Source organism: Nelusetta ayraudi, unplaced genomic scaffold, assembly GCF_046127955.1.
Source record: "Nelusetta ayraudi isolate G7.1 ecotype Tasmania unplaced genomic scaffold, CSIRO-AGI_Nayr_v1 ptg000130l, whole genome shotgun sequence".
NCBI lineage: Eukaryota > Metazoa > Chordata > Actinopteri > Tetraodontiformes > Monacanthidae > Nelusetta > Nelusetta ayraudi.
Genome location: NW_027466180.1, coordinates 1,760,062 through 1,783,495, shown reverse-complemented (window position 1 = coordinate 1,783,495; position 23,434 = coordinate 1,760,062). Strand labels below are relative to the sequence as shown.

The following is a 23,434-nucleotide window of genomic DNA, read 5'->3' as shown; positions in this document are numbered from 1 at the left end:
GTTTTTGCTAAATTACTGTGGCCTCTGTGTCCCTCCTGCAGCATCCGTACCCGTCAGAAGAACAGAAGAAACAGCTGGCGCAAGACACCGGCCTCACCATCCTACAAGTCAACAACTGGTGAGTCTTTTTACCTCCTCCTCCTCCTCCTCCTCCTCCTCTTCTTCTTGTCCTTCTTCTTCTTCTTATTTAGAGTTTACATGCGGTCGATTCCAAGGGTTTGTAACCTCGGGCTATCCGAGTCCTTAATGATTGGAATTAATGCCAGCCCCCGCCCTCCTCCCCCCTCCCACCACCCTATTTTTTTTTTTTTTTTTTTTTTATCCTCCGCACACACACTGGCAGAAGAGCGCAACGCGGCAGTTAACGAATAATCCTCACCTAGATCAATCCATCTGAAGAGATATGGCCTGCAGTCATTTTCTCCCCCCCCCCCTTTTTTTTCCGAAGCAGCTCCGACTTTCAGCGTTTCAATTAAGAATCCAAACCGAGAAAACAGCAAATAGCGTCACGCAACATGCAAGTTAGATGATTTGAATTGATGTTTTCCCCGCCATGTAGCGCGATGATTGCAGAGGAGGCGCTAGCCCGTGGCTAATTAGCGCCCGAGACGGACTCGCTCGTCTTCTTCTCCAGCATTAGCATTTGTTTTTTTTTGTTTTTTTTTCGCCCTCTTGAATCGTTTATTGTGAGTTTATGCTACAAATTATGAATTTGTCCAACCGGCATATATTTCTCTGCTCTACCGCGGATGCATACCAATGGAATTTGGAGAATTTGGGTCCCGTGGTGATGATGTCTGGGATGATTCCACAATGGGTGGCGGTGCTGCACACAAACAAACAAACAAACAAACAAACAAACGCAGAAATGTGGCACTAATTTCCGACGAACACCGCGTCTTGTTTCTACGTTTCATAATTTCATAGTTTTTACCTCAGACGCGTTGCCACGTTTCGATACGTCTTATTAGCAAAGCGCCCAGATCCCTCCGGTCCGTCTCTTCCCAGCCATCCTGGTAATTGGACACATACTGCAGGTGATGATGGGCGCAACATGAAACAAGGTGGACCAACTGTCCTCAGGTAACTCTTGAGAGTAGAAAGGCTCCGCCGCCGCCGCCGCGTCCTTGCCCGGCCGCTGCTAGCGAGGGGGAGAGACGGCTATCAGCTCAGCGTCATTAGCCCAGGCTGATTAAAAGGGCCGGAGCTCCGGTTCCACACCGAGGGCCCGTTTGATCCGACCGGGCCTGAAAAAACATCATCACTCGCAAGGATCAGTCCTGGTTGCAAAGGTAGCGGCATGAAAGCTACAGGCCGCGGGAAGTTAAAGAGGAGGAGAGAAGAGGAGGGAGAAGGAGGAGGAGGAGGAGGAGGAGGAGAGAGGCAGTGGTGAAGTGAAAAATAGATGAGCGGAAAGAGGAAGAGCGGGGAGTCAGAGAGGAGGAGGAGGAGGAGGAGGAGGAGGAGAGCGGGGAGGGCGGAGCAGGGAAGGAGGCGGGCCTCAGTAAATCCCCCATTAGCAGCAGCTAATGATGTTAACATTATTCCAAGACATTGTTCAATCTCAGCACCTCAGAGACGCACACGCCATAGATTAGGCTGCCGTGTATCACTTAATGAAGAATTCATTTTATACCGCACTGGGAATAATTCTCGCTCTCTCTCTCTCTCTCTCTCTCTCTCTCTCTCTCACACTCACACACACTCTCACGGGTGACACACACACACACACACACACACTCGCTTGCTCACACATGCAGAGGCAGGGAGGAAAGGCCTCCTGACCACTGGGAATGCTGTAGAGGTTATCACATCACGTGACCTCTCCCTCAAATCCAGGGGGGATCAATTCTTACAGCTGAGATAAAGCCCAGCAGTGTGAGTGTGTGCGCGTGTGTGTGTGTGTGTGAGTGAGTCATGCAGTCATAAGAACCTTGGCTTGGTCACTTTGGGCTGACTGTGTGCTTTCATACTGTTTGTTGTTTTATTGGTAGTGTGTGTGTGTGTGTGTGTGTGTGTGTGTGTGTGTGTGTGTGGTGGAGAGATGGGAGGAGGTGGGGGGTCGGGGGGGGGGGTAGCAACACGGCCCCAAGGTGTGCGGTGGCGAGTGCGCGTGTACGTGTACGTGCACGTGCAAGACCAACATGTAGTGTGTGTGTGTGTGTGTGTGTGTGTGTGTGTGTGTGTGTGTGTGTGTGTGTGTGTGTGTGTGTGTGTGTCTGTGTGTCTGTGTGAGTGGTGGGAGGTTAATCTGGGTTTGTGGAAGATGTTGTGTGTCAGAAGAGGAACCGGGGGTGGTTAATCTGAGGGGTATTAGCTGCTAAACCCTGCATGCTGGGATCCCGCTGCCCCCTCACATTGAGCTGTGCACACTGCTGCCAGTCTGCGTGTGTGTGTGTGTGTGTGTGTGTCTGTCTGTCTGACTGACTGCACACACTTTGTCCAGAGGCATTTTTCCATGCAGGCTTGTTGGAGCGAGTTGGCACATTGTGGTCGGGGAGTGTGATTGATAGGGACAACAATCAAGAACATAAAAAATACAGACAGACAGACTGACTGACAGTGTGATGGAGGGAAGAAGAGGAAGGAAAGAAAGGATAGAGAAGAGGATGGATGGATGGATGGATGGATGGATGGAGGTGGCTGCCGTTTCCACAGCGGTGCTCCTGCAGCTGGATGCTGAGCAGTCGGTCGCGGGGCGTCGCCATAGCAACCCGACCCCCAACCCCCCCGCCCACACCTCCCCCTCCTTCCCCCGGTGACATCATCGGCTTCCAGGCAACTCTGGTTCACACGGTTCCACCTCCAAACCTGCCGGAGGGGGGAGAGGGGGAGGAGGGGGGGAGGGACCTCAAACTGTTGGTGCCTATACAGGAAGGAAGGACCCACGAACCCACTGAAACAGACACACACACACACACACACACACACACACACTGGGCACAATATGGTTTCCATCGTATATTAACTACTCACACATATGCACAATATCTCTCGCTCTCTCTTTCTCTCACACACACACACACACACACACACACACACACACACAGTAGATGTGTTAACACACATGTCGGTGTGTATTATTGATGAGCGAGCACGCAGCAGAGCTCAGCAGATTAAATAAAAATGCTAAAGGCCGGCGAGGGGCGCAGATCACTCATGAATTATTGGCAGAAATACGCTGCACCAGGGAATCTCAATTTGACTCAAGACTCCCTGCGTGTGTGTGTGCGCGCGCGCCCGCACGTGCACACGGGCTAATAATCTATGCATGCACGTTTATTCATATATAAGGGATTTGATCAGATAATGGACACGCCCAGATGCAAATGTTCGCATTGTGGCCTTGTACAGTGCAGACGACACACACACACACACACACACACACACACACACACACACACACTTTGCTTTGTTTATTTCTGAATCGGCCTTCAGTGCAGCCAAAGGTTGACATGCTACATGTCATTTAGCCCTCTGTTTGCAGCCTCCCGGTAAAAACTTCTGTCCGGCGATGCTGCGGAAGGAGCTTCCAACGCGCTCGAAAGAGGACAATAGAACAAACAAGGCGGTCTCAGGGGGCGGAGCCAGCCTGTGGCCACGACGGGAGTTGTGGGTTTCCAATCGCAGAGCCCCTTGTGACATCACAAAGGGGGTAGGGGGCATTTCCTACAGGGTTGGAGCTTGTGATAGGAGGTTTTCTGGAGAAACCCCCCCCCCCCCCCCCCGCAATGTCAAGGTGTCTTCTGATGGTCGCAGTGTGAACTGCAGCTGCTCTTCAACCCCCGTCGGTGGATTTCGAGGCTTTGCGGCCGCGACGAGGTTCAATTTCCCGCTGAAGGGGAAACTTCATCCATCGACGACTGAAAGTTCCGGATTCTCCCGTCGCCCTGCTGCAGCGGCGCTAGGAACTCCACCTACTCCCCCTTCCTCCCTGCCAACGACTCACCCACCGCCCTCCTCCCCCTCCCCCTCCTCCCTCCGTCCCGGCCGTTCTCTCCTCCGCTAACTTCCCCTAACGTTCCGCTGATGTTAAAATCGATGTTCGAGGTCATCGGGTTTCCCTCGTTCCGTCGCCCCCCCCCCCCCCCCCCCCCGCACCCCCCCACCCCCCACGCCACCTCGGCCCACCCTCTCCCCCCCCCTTCCTGCCTCGCAATTTAATAACGGCCCCTTAAAGGCAGTGTTTAAGCCTCGCCAGGCGATTGTTTTGTCAATAAGGCTCCTTTTAACGGACGTCTTAAAAGCTCGAGGAGGCGGCCGAGCGGGAACGGGCGGGGGGGGGGGGAGATTGGACGGACGCTGAGGCTACTTAGGCAGCACGCAGAGCGCCGCTGATCGGGTTTCAGGTGGTGGTGGTGGTGGTGGGTGGGGGGAGCAGGATGGAGGCTGGAATGGACAGAGGGGGTGGGAGGCCAATGGGACGGAATAACGGAAAAAGAGAGAGAAAACTCGGACGACGACGTGGCGGATTATTATTTTTCTAAATGTGTCTTTCCGTGCGTTTCCATTCAGATGTTATTGATCCCCCGGCAGCAGGGCCGAGCAGTCGCAGCTTATCGCGTTAGCAGCCGCGCAAAACTGCATCCACGCGCCAGGAGTCAAATGCGCAGATCGATAAACAACGACGACGACAAAAGAAAAAAATTGAGTCAGCGGCGGGCGGAGAGATTGAATGTCCCGCTCAGCGTCGCTGCGCCTGGACGCCGTCGACTCCACTCAGAAACGTGGAGGACTCGGCCGACCGGCGGAGCAATTTGGCACTCGGCTCAAATGCATTCATGATAAAATGATCAACATCGACGCCGTCACAGTGCGTCAAAGTGACGCTGTTGAAATCTGTGAGTTTCACATCCTGGCAGCACAAAAAGCACTGAAGGTTTCCAGAGTCGGTGGGGTTGTTTGTTTTTTTTCTACCTCTCTTGCGTGACAGGAGACGCTGTGTTTGGCTAATGACGCTCTGCCACCTGTTCCTGCAGCTTCTCCCAGTGTCTGAGCCTGAACTCCTGTAATCTGGGAGGAAAAACCTCAGCGAGGGCCAATTTCAAGGAGCAGTCAGTAGAATTCAGTCAGCGTTTTCACCTTTCTTTCTTTTTCTTTCTTTCTTTCTCCTTGTCTTTCTTTTTTCTTCCTTTCTTTCTTTCTTATTTCTTTTTCTTTCATTCTTTTCCTTCCTTTCTTTCTTTATTTCCTTCTTCCTTTCTTTTTTTCCTTTTCTTCCTTCCTTTCTTTCTTACTTTCTTTCTTTCTTTACACCAGCAGTGAGGAAACAGTGAGCCGGCTGTGATTTATTATTAGCATCTTTCTCTGCCTGAAAACAAACGCTCATATTTTTCTGTTCCATTTCATGCCACAAGATCCAGTTAAAAAAACAAACTCACTCAAAGGCCGTTTTAACCCGACGGATGAATGAAAAGTCTGATGCATTCAAAAACAACGTCGGGGTCTCATCGTGATAATGCAGAGCTTTGTGGATTTTTTTTTTTTTTTTTTTTTCAATTTGTTTTATTTGACCTCCGATGACGATCAGCTGCTGTCGCATGCAAGCGGGTGGGCCGAGCTGCAGACACGCAGCTCACGGGATCAGCCGGGTCCTCTCGCTTTACTTTTAACACCACAGACAAACATCTGATTGGTCTCCAGTTCTCTCTCTCTCTCTCTCTCTCTCTCTCTCTCTCTCCCTCTCTCTCTCTAAGCGCTTCCAACGTCTCGGAGAACATAAACGCCACTTCAGCGCCGTTCTCACACAGTGGCTGCAAAGACGTTCCAGCGCCCAGAAATTTTTATTGCAAACATTTTGGGAGTGCTCGCCAAAGTGCTTTTTGGGAGGAGGTGGTGGTGGTGGGGGCGGTGGGGGAGGAAGGCGGGGGCGGAGCCCAGCGTTCACCCCTGCCAGTCCTGCTGCATGTGCATGTGACGAGGTATGAAAAAAAAAATAAACTCTCATATTTCTTTATTGTGGGCCAGAGGGAATCAAGTCAAATGAAAAGAGTTCAGGACGGAAACGAGAGAGAGAGAGAGAGAGACAGAGAGAGAGAGAGAGAGAGAGAGAGAGAGATGCTGGAACTTGTTTGCAGAAAAAAAAACCTTCTGAGGTTTGTGTGTGTGTGTGTGTGTGTGTGTGTTGCAGCGGGCCTAGTTTCAGTCGCTGCCCCGGAGCCTGTTTCCTACAGTGGCTCTCTGTCAGTTTGTCTCCTCAGCGCCCCCAAACTCCCTCAAACTACAGCAAATACCGCAGCTCTCTCTCTCTCTCTCTCTCTCTCTCACACACACACACACACACGTGACGGCGCATGTCGGGCTGCTGGATGTGACCTCACCCTCCACGTTCGCTGATCTCCGTGTGTGGAAACTGGGTTGAGAAGCAGCGTTTACCTTCCACTGCTTCAGCCTGGCGTCGCTGCTGCTGATTGGCTGATTGGCTCCTCCGCTGGAATCCAGCACAGTCCAGCCTTCTGCTGCGTTTCAACAACAGGAGTGTCAACATGAACACAGTGAAGGCAGCCAAACACCGGCTCTTCCTCCTCCTCTTCCTCCTCCTGCTCCTCCTCCTCCTGTTCCTCTTACATCACTGCACGCCGCCTCAGGATAAACCTGCATTTCTCTTCGCTCGCCCCTCTCTCTGTCTTTTTAATTCCTACCCCCCATGCACACACACACACACACTCACCCCCCTTGCTCTCGCTCTCTCTCTCTCGCTCTTCAACCTTTATTATAAGTTTTTTTGCTAGTCACGGCGGGGAGGGACGAAAGCATAAAAAGCAGCAGAGAGCCAGAGTCAGTGGGCTGCTGTTCTCACGCTGATGTTGATCAAAGCTGCTGCTGCTGTTGTTGCTGTTGTGGTTGTGGTTGTTGTTGTTGTTGGAGTGACTCAGCGGGGGGTGCTGTTGCTTCCTGCCAAAATTAAACACCTTTTGGGAAAATGGGACCAACAATTAGGAGCCCAGAGACAGAGAAGGGAAGTCACATCATTAATATTGTGCCATAAACTCACTTAGATATTGTTTCCAACCAATCGCAGGCCTCCACTCTATACCCCCACCCCCACCCCACCCCCATCATCCCACCAAAAAAATGAGAATGAAAAAAGAAATCCACCTTCTATGACTTCTGTGTCTACTTTGATTTCTCAATTTCTCAGACTGTGATAGAAACAAAACAAAGCAAGAAGCCGGAACCACGTGTTTGAGCTGCAGGCTGTAAACGGACGGCTAAATATGTTGCTAAGTAGGGTAAAAAAAAAAAAAAAGAAAACACACTCGCATGTTTGTTGGAAGAAATGTTGAGATTTTGAACGCTGCCTCTGCCAGTGTTCCAACCGAGTCCGAGGGATTCCTGCGGCCGAGGCTGCTGGGAGCCGGCGGGGGGGGGAAGTGACACGCGCACAGGCAGGAAGTGACACGGGCAGTCAGGGGAGGCGGGGTCGGCGGGGGGATTTAGGTCAAGCGCTCTGGTCAGTCGGAGCCCCGTCAGCACCGCCGGTTCTGCGGGACACTGGTGGATCTGTGTGTGTGTGTGTGTGTGTGTGTGTGTGTGTGTGTGTTTCTGTTTATTTATGTGGCCAAGTGGAAACGCTGGCCGTATATATTTACATATATATATATGTATTTGCCACACACACACACACACACACACACACACACACACACACACACGCACACACACACACGCACACATACATACATACACATGCCTTTGAATCCAGGAACTGAGAGATAATCAGCCAATCAGGCTCCGCCTCCTCCATTTTTTTTTCTTTATGAAAGGTTTTTCTTTCGTGGTTGTGACAGAATATCAGGAATATTTTTCAAGAAACGCTCCCTCGCTGGCAGCTGCCACAGGAGAGAAGCACCTGGTGCTTGTGCAAGTGTGTGTGCACTCGCCCAGCCTGTTGTTCCACTCTGTAAAACCAGCTTTAGTGGCAGATTCATGACTCTCTTAATGGACAACTCCGTGTGTGTGTGTGTGTGTGTGTGTGTGTGTGTGTGTGTGTGTGTGTGTGTGTGTGTGTGTCAGCGGGTGTGTCTTGAGTCCGCGTTGCATAGCTGCAGTTGGCTGCCGTTTGCCAATAAAGACTCGGCTGCTGAGTCAAAAAACCACAGAGCTGCCATCTGAATGACGGCTGCGGTGCCCAGGTGGTCATGTGACTCCGGCGTGACCTCGCCGCGACCTGGATTCACCTTGGGGCTCGCCGGTGCTGCGTTGCCATGTGAGAGCGCACGTTTTCTGTGAGTCACCTTGGCCTGCAGAGGCCTGATTCACCAGCACGCTGGGGGGAAGAGAGTCCGACTGCACTCGTCACCTGAGGAGAACAGGGAGAGAAAACACACACACACACACACACACACACACACACACACACACACACACACACACACACACACACACACACATATCTTATTTCTCCATTGCACAACTTACTGTTAAATTCTCATCATGCACTATTGCACTATTCACTGCTTACTTAATCTCCTCTTGCACTCTTTAAACTCTTGCCTGATGTCCAGCTGCTCTGTTTGATGGTGCTTTATATTTGCATTACTACTTTTATTGTTCATTTTATATTGAATGTTTATCTATTAGATTGCTGCGTTAAAAGGCACCACTGTACAAGGAGTAGCGAGTCCAATTTCATTGTGTAAAACAATGAAAGAATGAACAAAAAGAAGATTCTGTTGTGTCAGAATCAGTTTACAGCAGCGTGAACTCGGGTTCGGTTGACGTGTGTGTGTGTGTGCGTGTGCATGTGTGTGTGTGTGTGTGTGTGTTTTTCGGAGCAGCGCACGTGTGTGTGTGGGCGTGTGTGTGTGTGTGTGTGTGAAGGAAGGATATATGGGGCAACGTGTTAATAGTGGTTGGGCAGCCGCACACTGACAAGCTGATGAGAAGCTGCTCCGCCTCACTCTACCCCCTTTTCAATCACGCTGAATGGCAACCAGGAAGTCCTGCGGTTCTACGGTTATTTTAGGAGTTTTTTTTCCTCTTTTTTTTTTTTTTTTTTCAATGGTGAGATTTGAATACGTGTTGTTGCCGTTTGATCTCGGGTGTACGTGGGTCTCTCTCTCTCTCTCTCTCTCTCTCTCTCTCTCTCTCTCTCTCTCGGATTACTAATGTAATATTGCGAGAGTGTGCGTGCACACGCACGCACGTGTGTATGTGTGTGTGTGTGTGTGTGTGTGTGTGTGTGTGTGTGAGTGTGTGTCTCCAAATGTGTCTCGTGTTACTAATATAATAGCGGCAGCAGGCTCGTGGAGAAGCGTCCGGGGTGGCCATCGAGGCTCCCTCGCTACTCGGCGTGAATTTCAAACCGGGCCGAGCTCGCCCGCCGGGTGACGTCTCGTCCGTCCAATCAGCATCTCCTCCTCCTCCTCCTCCTGGTTATTAAATGATCCCCCCGTCGGTCACGCGACAAAGGCAGCTGATGAAAAAGACAATTTCTCGCTTTTAATTGGGCATTTCACGTGCGCTCCTCGTACACCTGTGTGCGGCCGCCGCCTCCCAACTCCACTCTGTCTGTGTGTGTGTGTGTGTGTGTGTGTGTGTGTGTGTGTGTGTGTGCGTGCGTGCGTGCGCGCATCAGTGTGTGTTTGTGTCTCGGGTGTAATGAGAATAGGACATTAGCGAGGGTTTGGCAGACGGCGTCGCAATCAGTTCCACTCTTCCTCCCGGAGAAGAAGAAGAAGAAGAAGAAGTAGAAGAAGAAGAAGAAGAAGAAGAAGAGGGAGGAGGAGGGAGGGTGTGTGTGTGTGTGTGTGGTGGAAGGGGTGGTGGTGGTGTTGGTGGGGGAAGTTTGGGGGGGTGGATTAATCCAGGCATGAGCAATCGACTGGCAGAGAAACAGAGTGGAGTGAGAACAAGCAGAGGGCAAAGCGCCGGGCTGTGTGTGACTTTTAAGAGTTTTAAGTTGTGGTGTAACATGTGGTTGAGCCGCACCCCCCACTCCCTTCCCTTCACCCCACTTTTTTTTTCTTTTTTTTTTTTGATCCACTGTACCACGCCAGCATGCATGTGTCAAGCATGTGTGCCCGTTCTGGAGGATCAAACCCTCCTCCCCTCCCCGCCAGCAGCGTTAACGGCGTGCCGGTTGGTTCCTCCAACCGAAGTGCCACTTGGATTTCCTTCCAACTCCTCTTTTTTTTCCTTCCCTCCTTTTTTTTTTTTTTTTTTTTTAAATGATTTCTTTTTTCAATCTTTTCTGGGCTGTTTTCATTTTTTTTTTTTTTTCCTGTCGCCCAACTCGACCCGCTGAGTCACGCTGCCCTGCCATTGTTGTTGCCCCGAGCGGAGCTCATTGTGTAGCGGGCGGTGGGAGAGAGGGAGACTGGGGGGCCGTAAACACACCCACCCCTGGGGGAGTGGGGTTGTGTGGGGGGGAAGGGGGGGGTACAGCGCCCCCCGGGGGTCGTGCAGAGGTGACGGCGTGCTCGGTTTTCCTTCCGTCGCTCACCGTTCCCCTTCCACCTCATTTCTGCTCCTCCTCCTCCTCCTGCTCCTCCTCCTCTTCCTCCTCCTCTTCCTCCTCCTCCTCCTCCTCCTCCTCGTCTCGCTGCTGTCCCTCCCGTCAGCTTATTAACGCTCACAGCAAGAGTGTCTGTCTGGGTTGAAGACCAGAGCCCCCCCTCCCCTTCCCTCCTCACCCTCCTTCCCTTCCTCCCTCCCTCCCTCCCTCCCTCCTGCTCTCCATCGCTCTGTTCCCCTGGCTGCTATTATGAGAGGCATTTTATCCTTTGTTCCAGCCCCCATGGTGCATCTGGCCTCAGATATGGGGACGGCGGGGACAGGAAACCAGTGAGAGTCTGTTGCCAGGAGGGGGGGGGGGGCGGTGGTGGGGGGAGGAGGGGGTAGATGGGGAGGGGGGGGTCTGCGAGGTTAGATTGGGGCGACTCGCTCGCTGGGAGCCTGATCGCCGCTTTCCACCAACACAGGGAAGGAATGATAAGGAGGCAGCGAGCAGGAGGAGGAAACAGATAGGGGAGGGGGCGACAGGAGGGGGAGGGGTGGGGGGGGGGGGTGAGACAGGCACTCAGAGTGGTTGAGCTGGTCAGGCTGTTGCGATACTTGCTCAGCTTGAGGCCCTAAAGGTCCAGCGTGTTTGAGTCCTGGCAGCGTCATAGCAGCGGGAGAGTCGGCTTGCATGCCCTCACCCTTTGTGATGTCACAGGGGGTGCAAACGTCTCTCTCTCTCTCTCTCTCTCTCTCTCTCTCTCTCTCTCACACACACACATGCACAGGTTAGCGACAACATCCTTAGCAGCCTTGTGTTTGCCTTGATGTTGTTTTTTTTTGCCTCTGTCCGACTGTCAGTTTTGGCTGGAGGCTGCAAACAGAGGGCTAAAAACATGCTGCTTTTTTTTAAGCTATTGTTTTTTTTTTTGTATTGTTCTGTGTTTGGGGAGGTGGGGTGTGATAAATTATACAAACCTGCTTGACTGGAGGTCCAGGTTGGAGCAAAGAAAGAGGTGAGATCAGCTGTGAGACCAGAAGATCAGCGGCGCCACATTCCTGGAAGGTGATTCCAGTTCGGGATGGAGTTCCTTCCCAGCGCTGGTGTCCACCGGTTGCCAGAAAAACCTCCTCGCTTGCGTCAGAGTAGCCGGAGGAGGCCGGAGGAGGCGCATTTTCTCCTTTTATTTGGGGCGGAGAGGTCAGCAGTTAGCCGGCGCTGACCTCCACATGACCTTGTCCCAGGAGCAGAGCAGAGGAGGAGATAGATAGCAGAGCCGGAGGAATGCTCCGACCCCCGCCTCCACCTCCCTCCACCTCCCCCTCTCCTATCTCCCCCACCACTCCCAGGGCAGCAGGGAGGAGGGGGGGTTTCTGGTGATAAAACTCCAGACGTTCCCTCATTTGATTGTGTGCTGCCATGTCAGTGCATTCTTCAGTCAGTTCCTCCCTCCCACCTCCCGCCGCTGCTGCTCATTGTCGCCCACTCGCCCTCCCGCCCCACCCCCCCCAACAAGTCCGTCCACGTGCATTTCCATTTTGAGGGAAAAAGGCTGGAAATTAGAATAGATAGAATAGTACTTAGAATAATGTACTTTATTACTACTTTTTCTTTGCTTTTGTTGTTCGTTTGTCTGTGTCTGCTTTTTAATCTTTTGATCTGGACCTTGAGTCTATCTATCTATCTATCCATCTATTTATCTATCTATCCATCCATCCATCTATCTATCTAATCTATTGATCCCTAATTGGGAAATTACACTAAATTAACAAACTACACTAAATTGAGAAACTACACAAACTGACAAACTACACTGGAAGTCAAGAGAACTTTTCCCAGAATCCTCGGCCCCTTTGTGTCGTGCGTCTGCAGAGTCGGCGGTGATCGTTTGCAAAAGTGGGGTGAAAACTATGAAGGTGATGGAGGTCGATCTCGCTCGGTCCGTCCAATCAGACTTGTTGCCACGAGCAACTCGGCTTCCTATTGGTGCGGAAGGTCAACACTTCCTGAGCAGCCGGCTGCTGACCGTCGTGATGTTGAACTAAACTCAGAGCTGGTAGGGAGCTAATCTGACTGTCTACAGCAGGTGTGGGCAAACTATGGTCCGGGGTCAGTCAGTCATAAGATAGCTCTACTATTTTGTTGGAACTTTGCGTTTGGTTCATTTTCAATTGACATAAAAACAACATGTTCTCTCTCCGTATCCCATGATATATAATTTTTTCCTCCTTTGAGGTTGATTTAACAAAACACTCCATCCATCTGCTCCTGCTCCGACCCCTCTGTCACATTTTAGAACCCATTGTTCCAAAAAGTTGTCGCACCGCTGGTCTACAGTCTTACATGTCATCATTTTAAATCTTCTGTCTATGTAAAATACACTTTTCTGATAATAAAACAGCCTCGGCAGTGCAGCTGATGCTGTTTTCTCTTTAGCCCCCAACCCGTTGTTTGCAAAGTTTCACTCCTTCTCATTGGTCTTTCCCTCCTGGTTACATTGTGTACCAGTTACAGTCCCTCTTTAGATCCGATGTCATTCAGGACAGGAAGCAGCAGAACAAATTTAACAAAAAAAACTTTTTTTAAGGCTTTCTGAGGCTTTTTTTGCGCCCAGCTCAGGGGGTCAAAATGCACCAAGCTGGTGTCCCTTTGTCTCTTTATCCTCCTTCAGGAGCTCCTGCGGCCCCATTGTTTCCTTAAATTTCGGCCAATACCCTCCCACCTCCCCCTCGCCCCCCTCCCGCCTCCCCCTTTTGAGATTAAATGGAATCGTCCGGTGCGGCAACAACAGGGGCGCATAAATCAAGTGGAAAAGCCCCTCAGGCCCTCTGTCCTGGAGGTCAGCGGAGGTCAAGGGGTCGTTTCACAGGGTTTTGGCCCGAGCGGCTGCTGCTAATGCTGCGCTGCGCTGCGCTGGGCGTGTTGGAAAGTGTGTAATTGTGTCCCGGACCACACAATCATGTACACCTTTTTTTTTCTTCTTGTAAGCCCAGAAACGTTTGTGCACAGGACAAGCCGCTCAGCAGGTTGCCCCCTGCTGGAGGTGAAGGCACTGCGCTATTTTTGGCCTTTTAAAAAAACAAAACAGCCAGCTACCCCGGCCCTAATAAACAGCCTCCCGCTGTTGTCACATAGTAGCAGGCAGTGGGTCACCTGCCTTGGCAGCGTTGCCCTCAACGTGTTTCTGTCAGCAACACTTCCCTTCGCCACCGCTGCTGCTGATGCTGCTGCTCGCAGCCAAGTGTGTTACACAGTCAGCAATCTGGGCAGGTGGAGATGTGGAACACCTCCCAACAGACGGGTCAACATGTTTTAAAGAGGCAGGAGAGAGAAAGAGAGAGAGAGAAAGAGGTAATAGCAGCGGTAGCAGCAGCAGTGGTAGTAACAGTAGCAGTAGCAGTAATAGCAGTAGAAGCTGCAGCAGCAGCAGTAGGAGAAACTAAATGGCTGCTGGCCCACAAAGAGCTCAGTGTTCGGTCCAGAGCTTCGCTGCTGTGGAAGTCAAGTCTGTGCAAGTTTGTACAAGCAGGGGACTCACCTTTTTTTTGACAGACAGACAGACAGTCGCTTGTTAAGTCTGTTAAGATGCAACTTTTTCCGACCGAGAGCTCATGGTTTTGAAGCCGAGGAGGGAGCAGGGGCGGAAAACTGTTGGTTTTGATTTTACAGCTGTTAGCCGGCAGTTTTGGGGGTGGTTTCTGTTATTAGTGTTGTTGTTGTTGTCGGGGTGGAAACGCTGACGCTGTGCTTCTTCTCTCCCTCAGGTTCATCAACGCCCGGAGGAGAATCGTCCAGCCGATGATCGACCAGTCCAATCGTGCAGGTCAGTCTCCACCTCCGCTTGCCGCGTAGCCGCCGCAGGCCCCTTGAATGCAACGTACAGGAATGTCCCAATCCTCCTCTCGAGGCTCCGCCCGCCCCCACCCTCCGGTGACAAGACTGACCGCTCCAATAGGGAACCGAAACGTTGCAGCGCTTAACAGGAGCCGCTGGTCGACCTGAGCTGCTGCTGCTGCAAATGAATTAGAATTAATTACAAACATAACAATAATGATAAACACAAGGATTGTATGAAGAAGAAGAATTCCTTTATTTGAATGAGTGCAAAGAGTGAATTAAAAAGAAATGAAGGATTGAAATATATATACAAGTTATTTGTAAGCAAAGAAGAAGTAGATGAGGAGGGAGAAGAAGAAGAAGAAAGGAAAAAGAGCAACACTCAGCCTTTCATCCATCAAAACAAAACATCAGGAGGAACTACACACGCTTCTTTATTATTTTTTTTCCTTCCTTTCGGTTGACCGTTGTTTGGCTTCTCGGCTCCAGACCTGTTTTTTACCCAGCAGCCCCCTCACTCCTTTGAAAGAGACCACCCCGACCCCCTCATGCCCCCCTACAAGCGTCTGTTTTGGGGTGGTGGTGGTGGGGGGGCGGAGGGTGGAGGGGGTTAGCGGTCCCCGCGGTGCGCGGCTTGGTTGGGACTGCTGTAAAGTTTATTACCTGTAATAGGGGTCAGAGGTCAGAGTGGCATTAGGGGCGCAGTAAAGTTCAAAGGCATTCAGTTGGGGCGGGGGGTGGGGTTTGGGGGGCGGCGGCGCTTGCTTTTGCTTGACTGACCCCCAAACAGCCTGAACGGGGGGGCAGGGGAGGGCCAAACAATGAGGGTAGAGGGGAAAAAATAGAAAAAAATAGGGACCCGATCAGGTTTCACTGGTTGTCATAGGCTCCATTTATTAGAGGGCTCGTTAGAGCAGCGGCCAATCAGCAAGCTGAATTATAGCTGGAGGTAAAAAAACAAACAAAAAGAAAACAGAAATATAAGGAAATTATTCACGTTTTTTTGTTCTTGTGACCATGTGAGGAAACAAAAAATTCTTAAGGGCCGCATTTAAAGGGCCAGTGTGTGACGTTTAGCAACAAAAAAATAAACAAGGACAGGAAGTTCCATCCCTCCCGCTCAGAAGCGCCGAAGTGTACATGGTTCTGGAAATCGTCCCTTTGTGACATCACAGAGTGCAACAGGTCCTCCCTCTCAAGAGCAGTGACGGCAGTCAATTTGTCTGTCACAAACAGATGGCTAAATATGCCGACGGTCTCTTTCGCTATCGTCACTTCACATTTGTTCATTAGCTTCTTTGAAAAAATATTAAAGTTTTAATGGGTGCAAAGACGGTAAAAAGAACCGCCCCCACCACCACCACCACCACCGCTGACTCAGACCAGAGTTCCCAGTGTGCCTCAGTGTTTGCCCAGTGGCCTCGTCCAATCCCTTATTAGGGCCTTCAGCCGCATTAAACTCCACCCGGGGCGGAGAGACGACCAACAGATGATCTTCGCTTCGGCCACTGAGCCTTGATTAAAAGCACTAATTGACCGCTCCTCCCTCCCCCCTCCTCCTCCTCCTCCCTGACCCCCGCCCCCCCACCCCACTCCTCCTCACCCCTCACCCCCGACTCCCTCCTCCATCCACAGTCAGTCAAGGAGCTCCCTACAACCCAGATGGCCAGCCGATGGGGGGCTTCGTCATGGACGGCCAGCAGCACATGGGAATCAGACCACCTGGTACGACTGCTGCTTCTTCTTCTTCTTCTTCTTGTTCCTCTTCTTTAACTTCTTCTTCTTCTTCTTCTTCTTCTTCTTCTTCTTCTTCTCCATCTCCATCTTCATCTTCTTATTATCATCTTCTCCCTAAAAACCTTCCATCTCTTCCTTCCCTCTCTCGCCGTCCCACCAGGTGTCAGGGACGGTTTCTGTTGGTTTGTTCTGTAGACCCCCCCCCCCCCCCCCACCGCCCCACCACGGCATCATCACCCCCTTTCCACCCACCCCCTCCTCCCCCTCCCCGTCCCGCCATGTGGCCCCTCACACAGTGTAATGTAGACACAGACTCGCAGACGTAGACACGCAGGCCTCACCGCCTCCCTGCTTCCTGCCAGCGGAACAGGTGTGGTCAATCACAGCCTCACCTCCCCACCCCCACCCCCACTCCCCCCCTCCCCTCCTTGCCTCTATCGCTGCCTAACTCCCTCCTCTCTCACGCCATCAGGTTTAATCCCAGAGTTTGTCCTTAAGCTCCTCTTCCTCCTCCTCCTCCTCCTCCTTCTCCCCCCGCCCCCCCCCTCCTCTATCTCTTGTTTTCTGGGACTCTCTCTCTCCAGTCTCTGTAACCCTCTCTCGCCCTCTATAGCTCAAAGTCAGAAGGTTTGGATAGAGCTCTGATTTAAACCAGCGCCCCCCTCTGTCCTTAACGAGCTCCGTTGCTCGGTGACAGTTTCCCCTGCAGATCTGATTTTGCGCAAAGAGAGACGTGACGTCGTGCCACAGAAGGAAAGATGATTCGTTCTTGGCAAGATGTTGATGATGATTGGTGTGTGTAAACACCAGAGCGCTTTATTACTGAACGGCTTTGTGCTTTTAAATACTTTCTTTCACATCCATGTCTTACTTATGACTTGGCTGAGCTGCGAAATCATCATCATCATCATCATCATCATCATCATCATCATCATCATCTATAGCTGTGTTTCCATTAACCCCTAGAGTTGTGCAAAACCTCTTGTTCTTGTAAAATCTTGCGGGACAAGATTTTACGAGAATTCTCGTAATTCTCGCAAAACAAGATTTGACGGGAATTACGGCTCATGCACTTCACACCATTCAATGGAAACGCCTGCAAATCGCACTTGTACTTTTATTTTGCGAAAAACTGTCATGGAAACGCAGCTAGCACCACTTGTTATTCCAAAGATCAGACCACACTCACTTTGTTGCTCTAGCTTTTGCATTAAAGTTTACACTCTCTCTCTGTCGCTCTCTCTCTCTCCCTCCCTCTCTCTCTCTCTCTCTCTCTCTCTCTCTCTCAGGGCCGATGGGGGGGATGGGCATGAACATGGGCATGGAGGGTCAGTGGCACTACATGTAGCCCCGCCTCAGTTCGGCCGATCGCAACACAAAGACAGACGTAAGTACACGAGGACGAGCGGTGGCGGCTCTTTGAATCAGACCCGTGTAAACGCTCCCAGCACGCTGATGTCACCCCCTCACCCCTCCCTCACCCCCGTCCCCACCACCACCACCACCACCACCCCTTCCCTCCTCCTCCCTCTCACTCTGTCTCTCGTGCTCGCTCGGCCTCTCCTCACTGTCCCACCCTCGCACTGGTGATAAAAGCCTTTGATCACAACCTTGTAACTCTTTCTCTATGTAATGCGAGTGTGTCTGTGAGTGCGTGCGCGCGCGTGTGTGAGTGAGGGAGGGACGGAGAGAGAGGGAGTGCGAGTGTATCCTTCATATCAGGGAGGAGAGATGAGAAGAAAATGTTTCCAGGGTTACAAACACAACGACCTGCCAAGAAAGTTACAAACCGCTGGAATTCGAGCTCACTTTAATAAAAAACAAATAAAAAAATAAAAAAATCATCGCTGATAAAAATTGCACATCAAGGCTGCCGGTCGTCAGCGTCCCTTCACAACTTTATCATCACGGTTTTAGGACGCCGGCGTAAAAATTTAGTGGGGAGTTCATGAAGTGAAGCTGGGTGGAGGTGAAGGGAAGTGAGTGTGAAGGCCTCGCGTAGACACACAGACAAGTAAGTGTGTGTGTGTGTGTGTGTGTGTGTGTGTGTGTGTGTGTGTGAAGAGCGAGGCAAAAGGGGCAGAGTGTGGAAATAAGAAAGATGGGTGATGTGAGGATAGAAGGAAGAGGAGAAGGGTGGAGGGGGGGGGTGAGGTTGCCACGGCGACAGACTGATTGGCAACAATGTTAGCAGTTGTCGTCTCGGCGCGAGGAGAGAGAGAGAGAGAGAGAGAGAGAGAGAGAGAGACGTGATGGCCCCTGGGGGTCGGTGCCCCGTTCATTCTGACCAATGAGCTCAAACCTTCAGTTTATTATCATCCCTCTGTTTTCTTCCTCCCCAGTCCTGCCGCTCTTCTTCCCTCTGTTTTTCCCTCCTCTCCTCTCCCTCCACCTTTTCGTTTCTTCCCTTTAATCCCCCCCCCCTCCCTCCCTCCCCCGCCCGAGGGCCAAATACACTCCCACATAATTCCTGATGTACCACACGGTCTTGATGTCGTCGCAGGCGGCGGCGGCGACGGCGGCTGTCGCCCGTCTCAACCGTCTCACCCATCTCACCCGCCTGTGTGTGTGTATGTGTGTGTGTTCACGTGCACCGGGTGACCTGCACCTGTGTGGTCTTGTTGCGTTGCGTTTTGTGCCCGTTGTGCGGGCGAGCGCAGGGCATATAGATGCGTGCGTGTGTGTGGTAATAGGATTACTACTGGCACAGAGGAGGGGAGGGGGAGGGGGGAGGGGGAGGGGGGAGGAAAAGGGAGGGAGGCAGGGGGGGGGACACAAACTAGTGCAGGATGGAGGAGGTAGCCAGCAGGGTGTGCAGCTGAGCTGGGCCTAATTGACTCCCTCCAAATGAAATATGCCGTCAGCGGAGGTGTGACCAAAGGATTTGACTGATTCCGTTGACAAAAATAGAGATGGTTAACCCTCCGCCGAGCGAGCGAGCGCGGCGTGCACGCGTGCCGCCCGCCACCGTGGAAATGCGCCGCCCTTGTTTCAGCCCCCACCTCCTCCCCCTCCCCCTCCCCGGCCAAAAAAGAGCAAAAAAAAATGCGATTGTCCGCATTTATCTTGGCAAATATTTGAGATGTTGTCTTCTCACCTTTGCGTGCGAAGGGACGATTTGTGCGTCTGTGATGGAGAGTGAGTGCACCGGCAATCCTACACACGTTAAACGAAGACACAATGAACCCCAGTCAGTGATTGGATGCCGCGGTTCAGTTCAGCGGAGACGCAGAATCAGGCTGGACGGAATCAAACAGCACTGCTGCTGCCGCCGCCGCCGCTGTGTGTGTGTGTGTGTGTGTGTGTGCGTGTGTGCGTGCGTGTGTGTGTGTGTGTGTGTGTGTGCGTGTGTGTGTGTTGCAATGTGTTTATGTGTGCGGGCGTGTGCGCACGCGCGTGTGTGTAAACACTCGGGGCCGGTCTGGCCGAGCCGCCTCCCTCCCTCCCTCCCTCCATCCCTCCATCCCTCCATCCTTGCTTCCCTCCCTCCAGCAGCAGCTGCTGGTCTTCCCAGCAGACCTTTGCTTTAAACAGCCTCAATTTGCCTGCTGAATCTGGTAATTGGGCCACCAGAGGAATCCAGTGTGAGACGGGCAGACAGTTGTGGGGGGGGACTGGAAAAGAGAGAGAGAGAGAGGGAGAGAGGGATAAAGAGATGGCGAGCGAGGAGGAGAGGAGACAAGAGGGGGGCGAGCGAGCAGGAGGAAGAGAGACGGTGAAGGAAACGCACCCCCCACCCCCACGACCCCACCCCCCCACCCCCTCCTTCTTTACGGCTTCATTAACTAGCTGCGGTTTGGCTTTATCAAAGAACTGCCACTTTCCTTTCTAGGTCAATTAAAGACGAGCGCCGTGTTTTATTATTTCGCCACCAATTAGACGAACAGGTTATTGCAGCAGGAGGGGGAGGGGCCTGTTTCCAGCCGGGGGACAGGTTCACTGCTCCCCACCAGCAGGCGGAGCGAAGCGGCTTCTTCTTCTCCTTCTGTGGCTGTGTCCTCCGTCGCCCCCTACTGTCACTATGTAGTCACGGCACAGGGGCTACGCCACGCTCTAGCGACGGTATTCACTATGCAGTCCACTCAATGTATCCCACAATGCATCGCTACAAGTAGTGTCACTAACCTGGCAACATATCCCATCATGCATTGTGCTCACGCACACGCCAGCGTACATATGTGTAAATTAATTTACATATTTAATGATCAATATATTTATGACCACCTGACGGTGGGACGTTTTAATAATGCGACTGCGATGACGTCATTAACTCTTTTTTTTTAATTTGGCTGATGAGTCACTACTACTGGCTACATAGAACTGCCTGTAGAGGGACCCAGTGGGAGATTTAGGACTTTGCCTTCTTCTTCTTCTTCTTCTTCTCCTTCCGTGTTTCTCAGCCAAAGACTTTCCGCCCGTCGATTCGAGGACATTATTTAAACCTGAAGCGGCCAATCGGCCGTCGTGCTGCTCAGCAGGACTGGGAGGAGCTTCGTGCCTCCCAGCCGCCCGTGATTACAGAACTCACGCCCCCCCCCCCCCCCCTCCCCTCCCCCGTCTGCGAAACAATACACCTGTCAGCGGAGACGAAGCTCGACTAGTGAAGCAGAAGCGAGCGGAGCCTTTGATAGCGGCTGACCCCAGCCAGCCCCGCCCCCTCCCTCCGACCCCGCCCTTACCCGTGCTTCCTTTCCCTTCTTCCTCTCCTCCGCTTTCCCTTCTTCCAAGAAACCCCCCCTCCACCCCCCCACTCCACCTTCAGAACTGTAATTTTGGGTTTGGGGGAGACAATGGTTATGTCAGGGGTGGAAGAATTAATTACGCCGGGGAGGGGGAGGGGGAGGGGGGGGCATATGGAATGTATTTGCCCCCAAGAAAAAAAAAAGTGGGGTGCAAACGCTTGAGTGAGCGCCCCCTGCTGTAAGCCCTCAGCAGGCCTCAGCTGGAGGCTCTTTGTCCCGGGACCCGGCGCTCCCATCATTAAGCACAAGTTTGTTAACCTCCTTGGCGAGGAGGTCAGGATCCCCCCCCCCCCCCCCGCCCTCTCCTCCCCCCTCCTCCTCCTCATCCTCCACTGCCACGCATCCTTCCTGCTGGATGAACTTTTTTTTTTTTTTTTGTAACCACTAACGGAACAGGTCCCAGCGGGGATCTGCTGCTTGATCCTCGTGCACCGTCCACGTGAGTGTGTGAGTGTGTGTGTCCCTGTTGATTTGGCCCCGGTGGACTCAGAACCCCCCCCCACACACACACACACACACACTGTGGCCGGGAAGGAAGGAGGCCCCTGCAGCTCAATGTATTGAGTGGCTGATTAAGTGCTAAACCCTATTAGCGAGGCGGCGCTCTGCTCAAGCAGGCCGGCACAGTGTTGATGAGGGACGAAGCCGAGGAGGTTTTAACTGCTCGTCCGGGCTTTTAATATTCAGAAGATGCAGGAGAGATTTAAAGGGCCAGCGTGCGGGATGACCTGACGGCGTCTCATCTGCTGTGAGAGCTGCAGCAGCATCAGCACCGGCGCTGTACCGTCGTGCTAGTGACTTGCTAGTCAGAGGATCGCTCAGCAGCTGACCAATCGGCAAACTGCACCTGGGAACGGACGATGACATCACTCACCGTCGTCCATGTTCTTCCCTGAGTGTAAAAAAAATCAAAAGAAAGCTCAAAATCAAAGAAGCAATGCCTCGAATTTGCCGTTTTTTTCATTTATTTTTTGGTGACATTTCATCCCAGTTGTGGCTTCACGTTGAATCTTGAAGTAACATTCCCACAATGCTTTGCTCATTTTTGTACATGTAAAAAAATACACATATATTTGTTGGTTTTCAATAGACATGAAAGCATGTTTTCTACAAATCCCATGATATATTTTTTCCTCCTCTGAGGTGGGTCACCAAAACACTCCATCCATCTGCTCCTGCTCCGGCCCCCTCTGTCAAATTTCAGAACCCATTGCGGCCCACGAGTCAAAATGTTTGCCCAGCCCTGCTTTAAAGTCTCTGAAAGTCGATTCCGAGACTCGGAGCTGACCCGTTCCCCTGTTGGTCCAGACCATCCGGGACGACTCTGCCGATCACTTCAAGTCGATCGTGTGTGTTTGCCCGCTAAGTCCTCTCATGCTGCGAGAGCAGCATTACCGAGGGTGTAGGATTAACTCTCTCGCATGCACCCGGGCGAGCGGGCGAGCCAAGGGCGGCCTCGGATCTTTATCCCGACCCGGATTAGCTCTGGACGCTCCTGCAAACAGTCTTGTTGTCTTGTTGTCTCCGAGATTCACCAGCGTCCAGTCTGAAAGATTCCACATGTTGGCTTGCTTTTATTTATTCCAAATTTCTATCCAATCACGTCCATGTCAAATATTATTGATTGGTATTGATTAGTGGACTTTACAGGGTTTGCCCAACACCCGCACTGAACTTCTGCAATGAATCCTTCATCCTTGTTCCTCTTTTTCTGATCCGATTCGGACTCACTGACTCACACTCTGACCTCTCTCCTGTCTGTCCTCAGATCTGCAGGGCGAACCAGGGGTGGCCAGTCTGTCTCACGGAGGGCCTCGGCAGCAGTGGGACCTGATTTACTGACAAACCCTCAGCAAAAACAAAATGACTAAACTGAACTCAACAAAAACCGTCCGCGCGGCGAGAAGCGGCGGCGGTGTTTCCTGTTTCTCGGGAACCTTCAGCAGCGTCGTGGGGGCCGTCCAACACCCGATGAGTGAGTCCAGCAAGCAGCAGCAGGGACGCATGCAACACAAGACCCCCCCCCCCCCCCCCCCGGACACCCCCCTACTACTCCCCCACCCCAACGGACCTCTGCTCCTTTTCCCTGGTTGGTGGCCAACTTTGACCTGTTGCCACCTGGAGAGCCCTAAAAACAACACAAGAAGAAGAAGAAGAAGAAGAAGAGTGGTTGCGATTGAGAGCTGCAGGCGACTCCACAGAGACTCGCTGTGTCCTGAGTGTGCTCGGACCTCCGGCGGGAGAAAGACGAGACTTTCTGTTGAAAAAAAAAAAGCTACATTTAAAAAATAAATAAATAAATAAAAAAAGAAAGGCACTTGACTCTTTGGGACGAAGCACGACGGACGGAGGAGAAAGCGAACGTCCGTGTCTGACGGTGACGCTGGCGGAGCAGGAACAACAGCAGGTGGCGCCGCGGCGGACGCAAACGCGCGGCTGCGGACTGTAAAAGGTGGAAGGTTTTGGGAAAAAAGAGGAAGACGAGAGAGAGAGAAAATGCAAAGTCTATGGAGGCCCCTTTGATTGGGAGGTGAGTGGAGACAGGAAATATACTGTATACTGTTGTAAAGTAACGCTGGACTCTCACAACAACTGGGAACTGAACTATTGTAAATGCTGTTGTACTGTTCTGCATATTATGTTGTTTCTAATAGATTTTTTTTTATTTTTATTT

At 51.9% G+C, this 23,434-nt stretch overlaps 1 long non-coding RNA gene across 1 annotated transcript; it reads left to right on the top strand.

Annotated features, from left to right (window-relative positions):
• Nucleotides 1-21: 21 nt before the first annotated feature.
• On the top strand, nucleotides 22-23,434 carry LOC142904603 (uncharacterized). The gene is made up of 5 exons (XR_012929431.1): nucleotides 22-118; nucleotides 14,209-14,267; nucleotides 15,917-16,006; nucleotides 17,308-17,405; nucleotides 22,529-23,434. It is a non-coding gene; the product is annotated as an uncharacterized LOC142904603 (long non-coding RNA).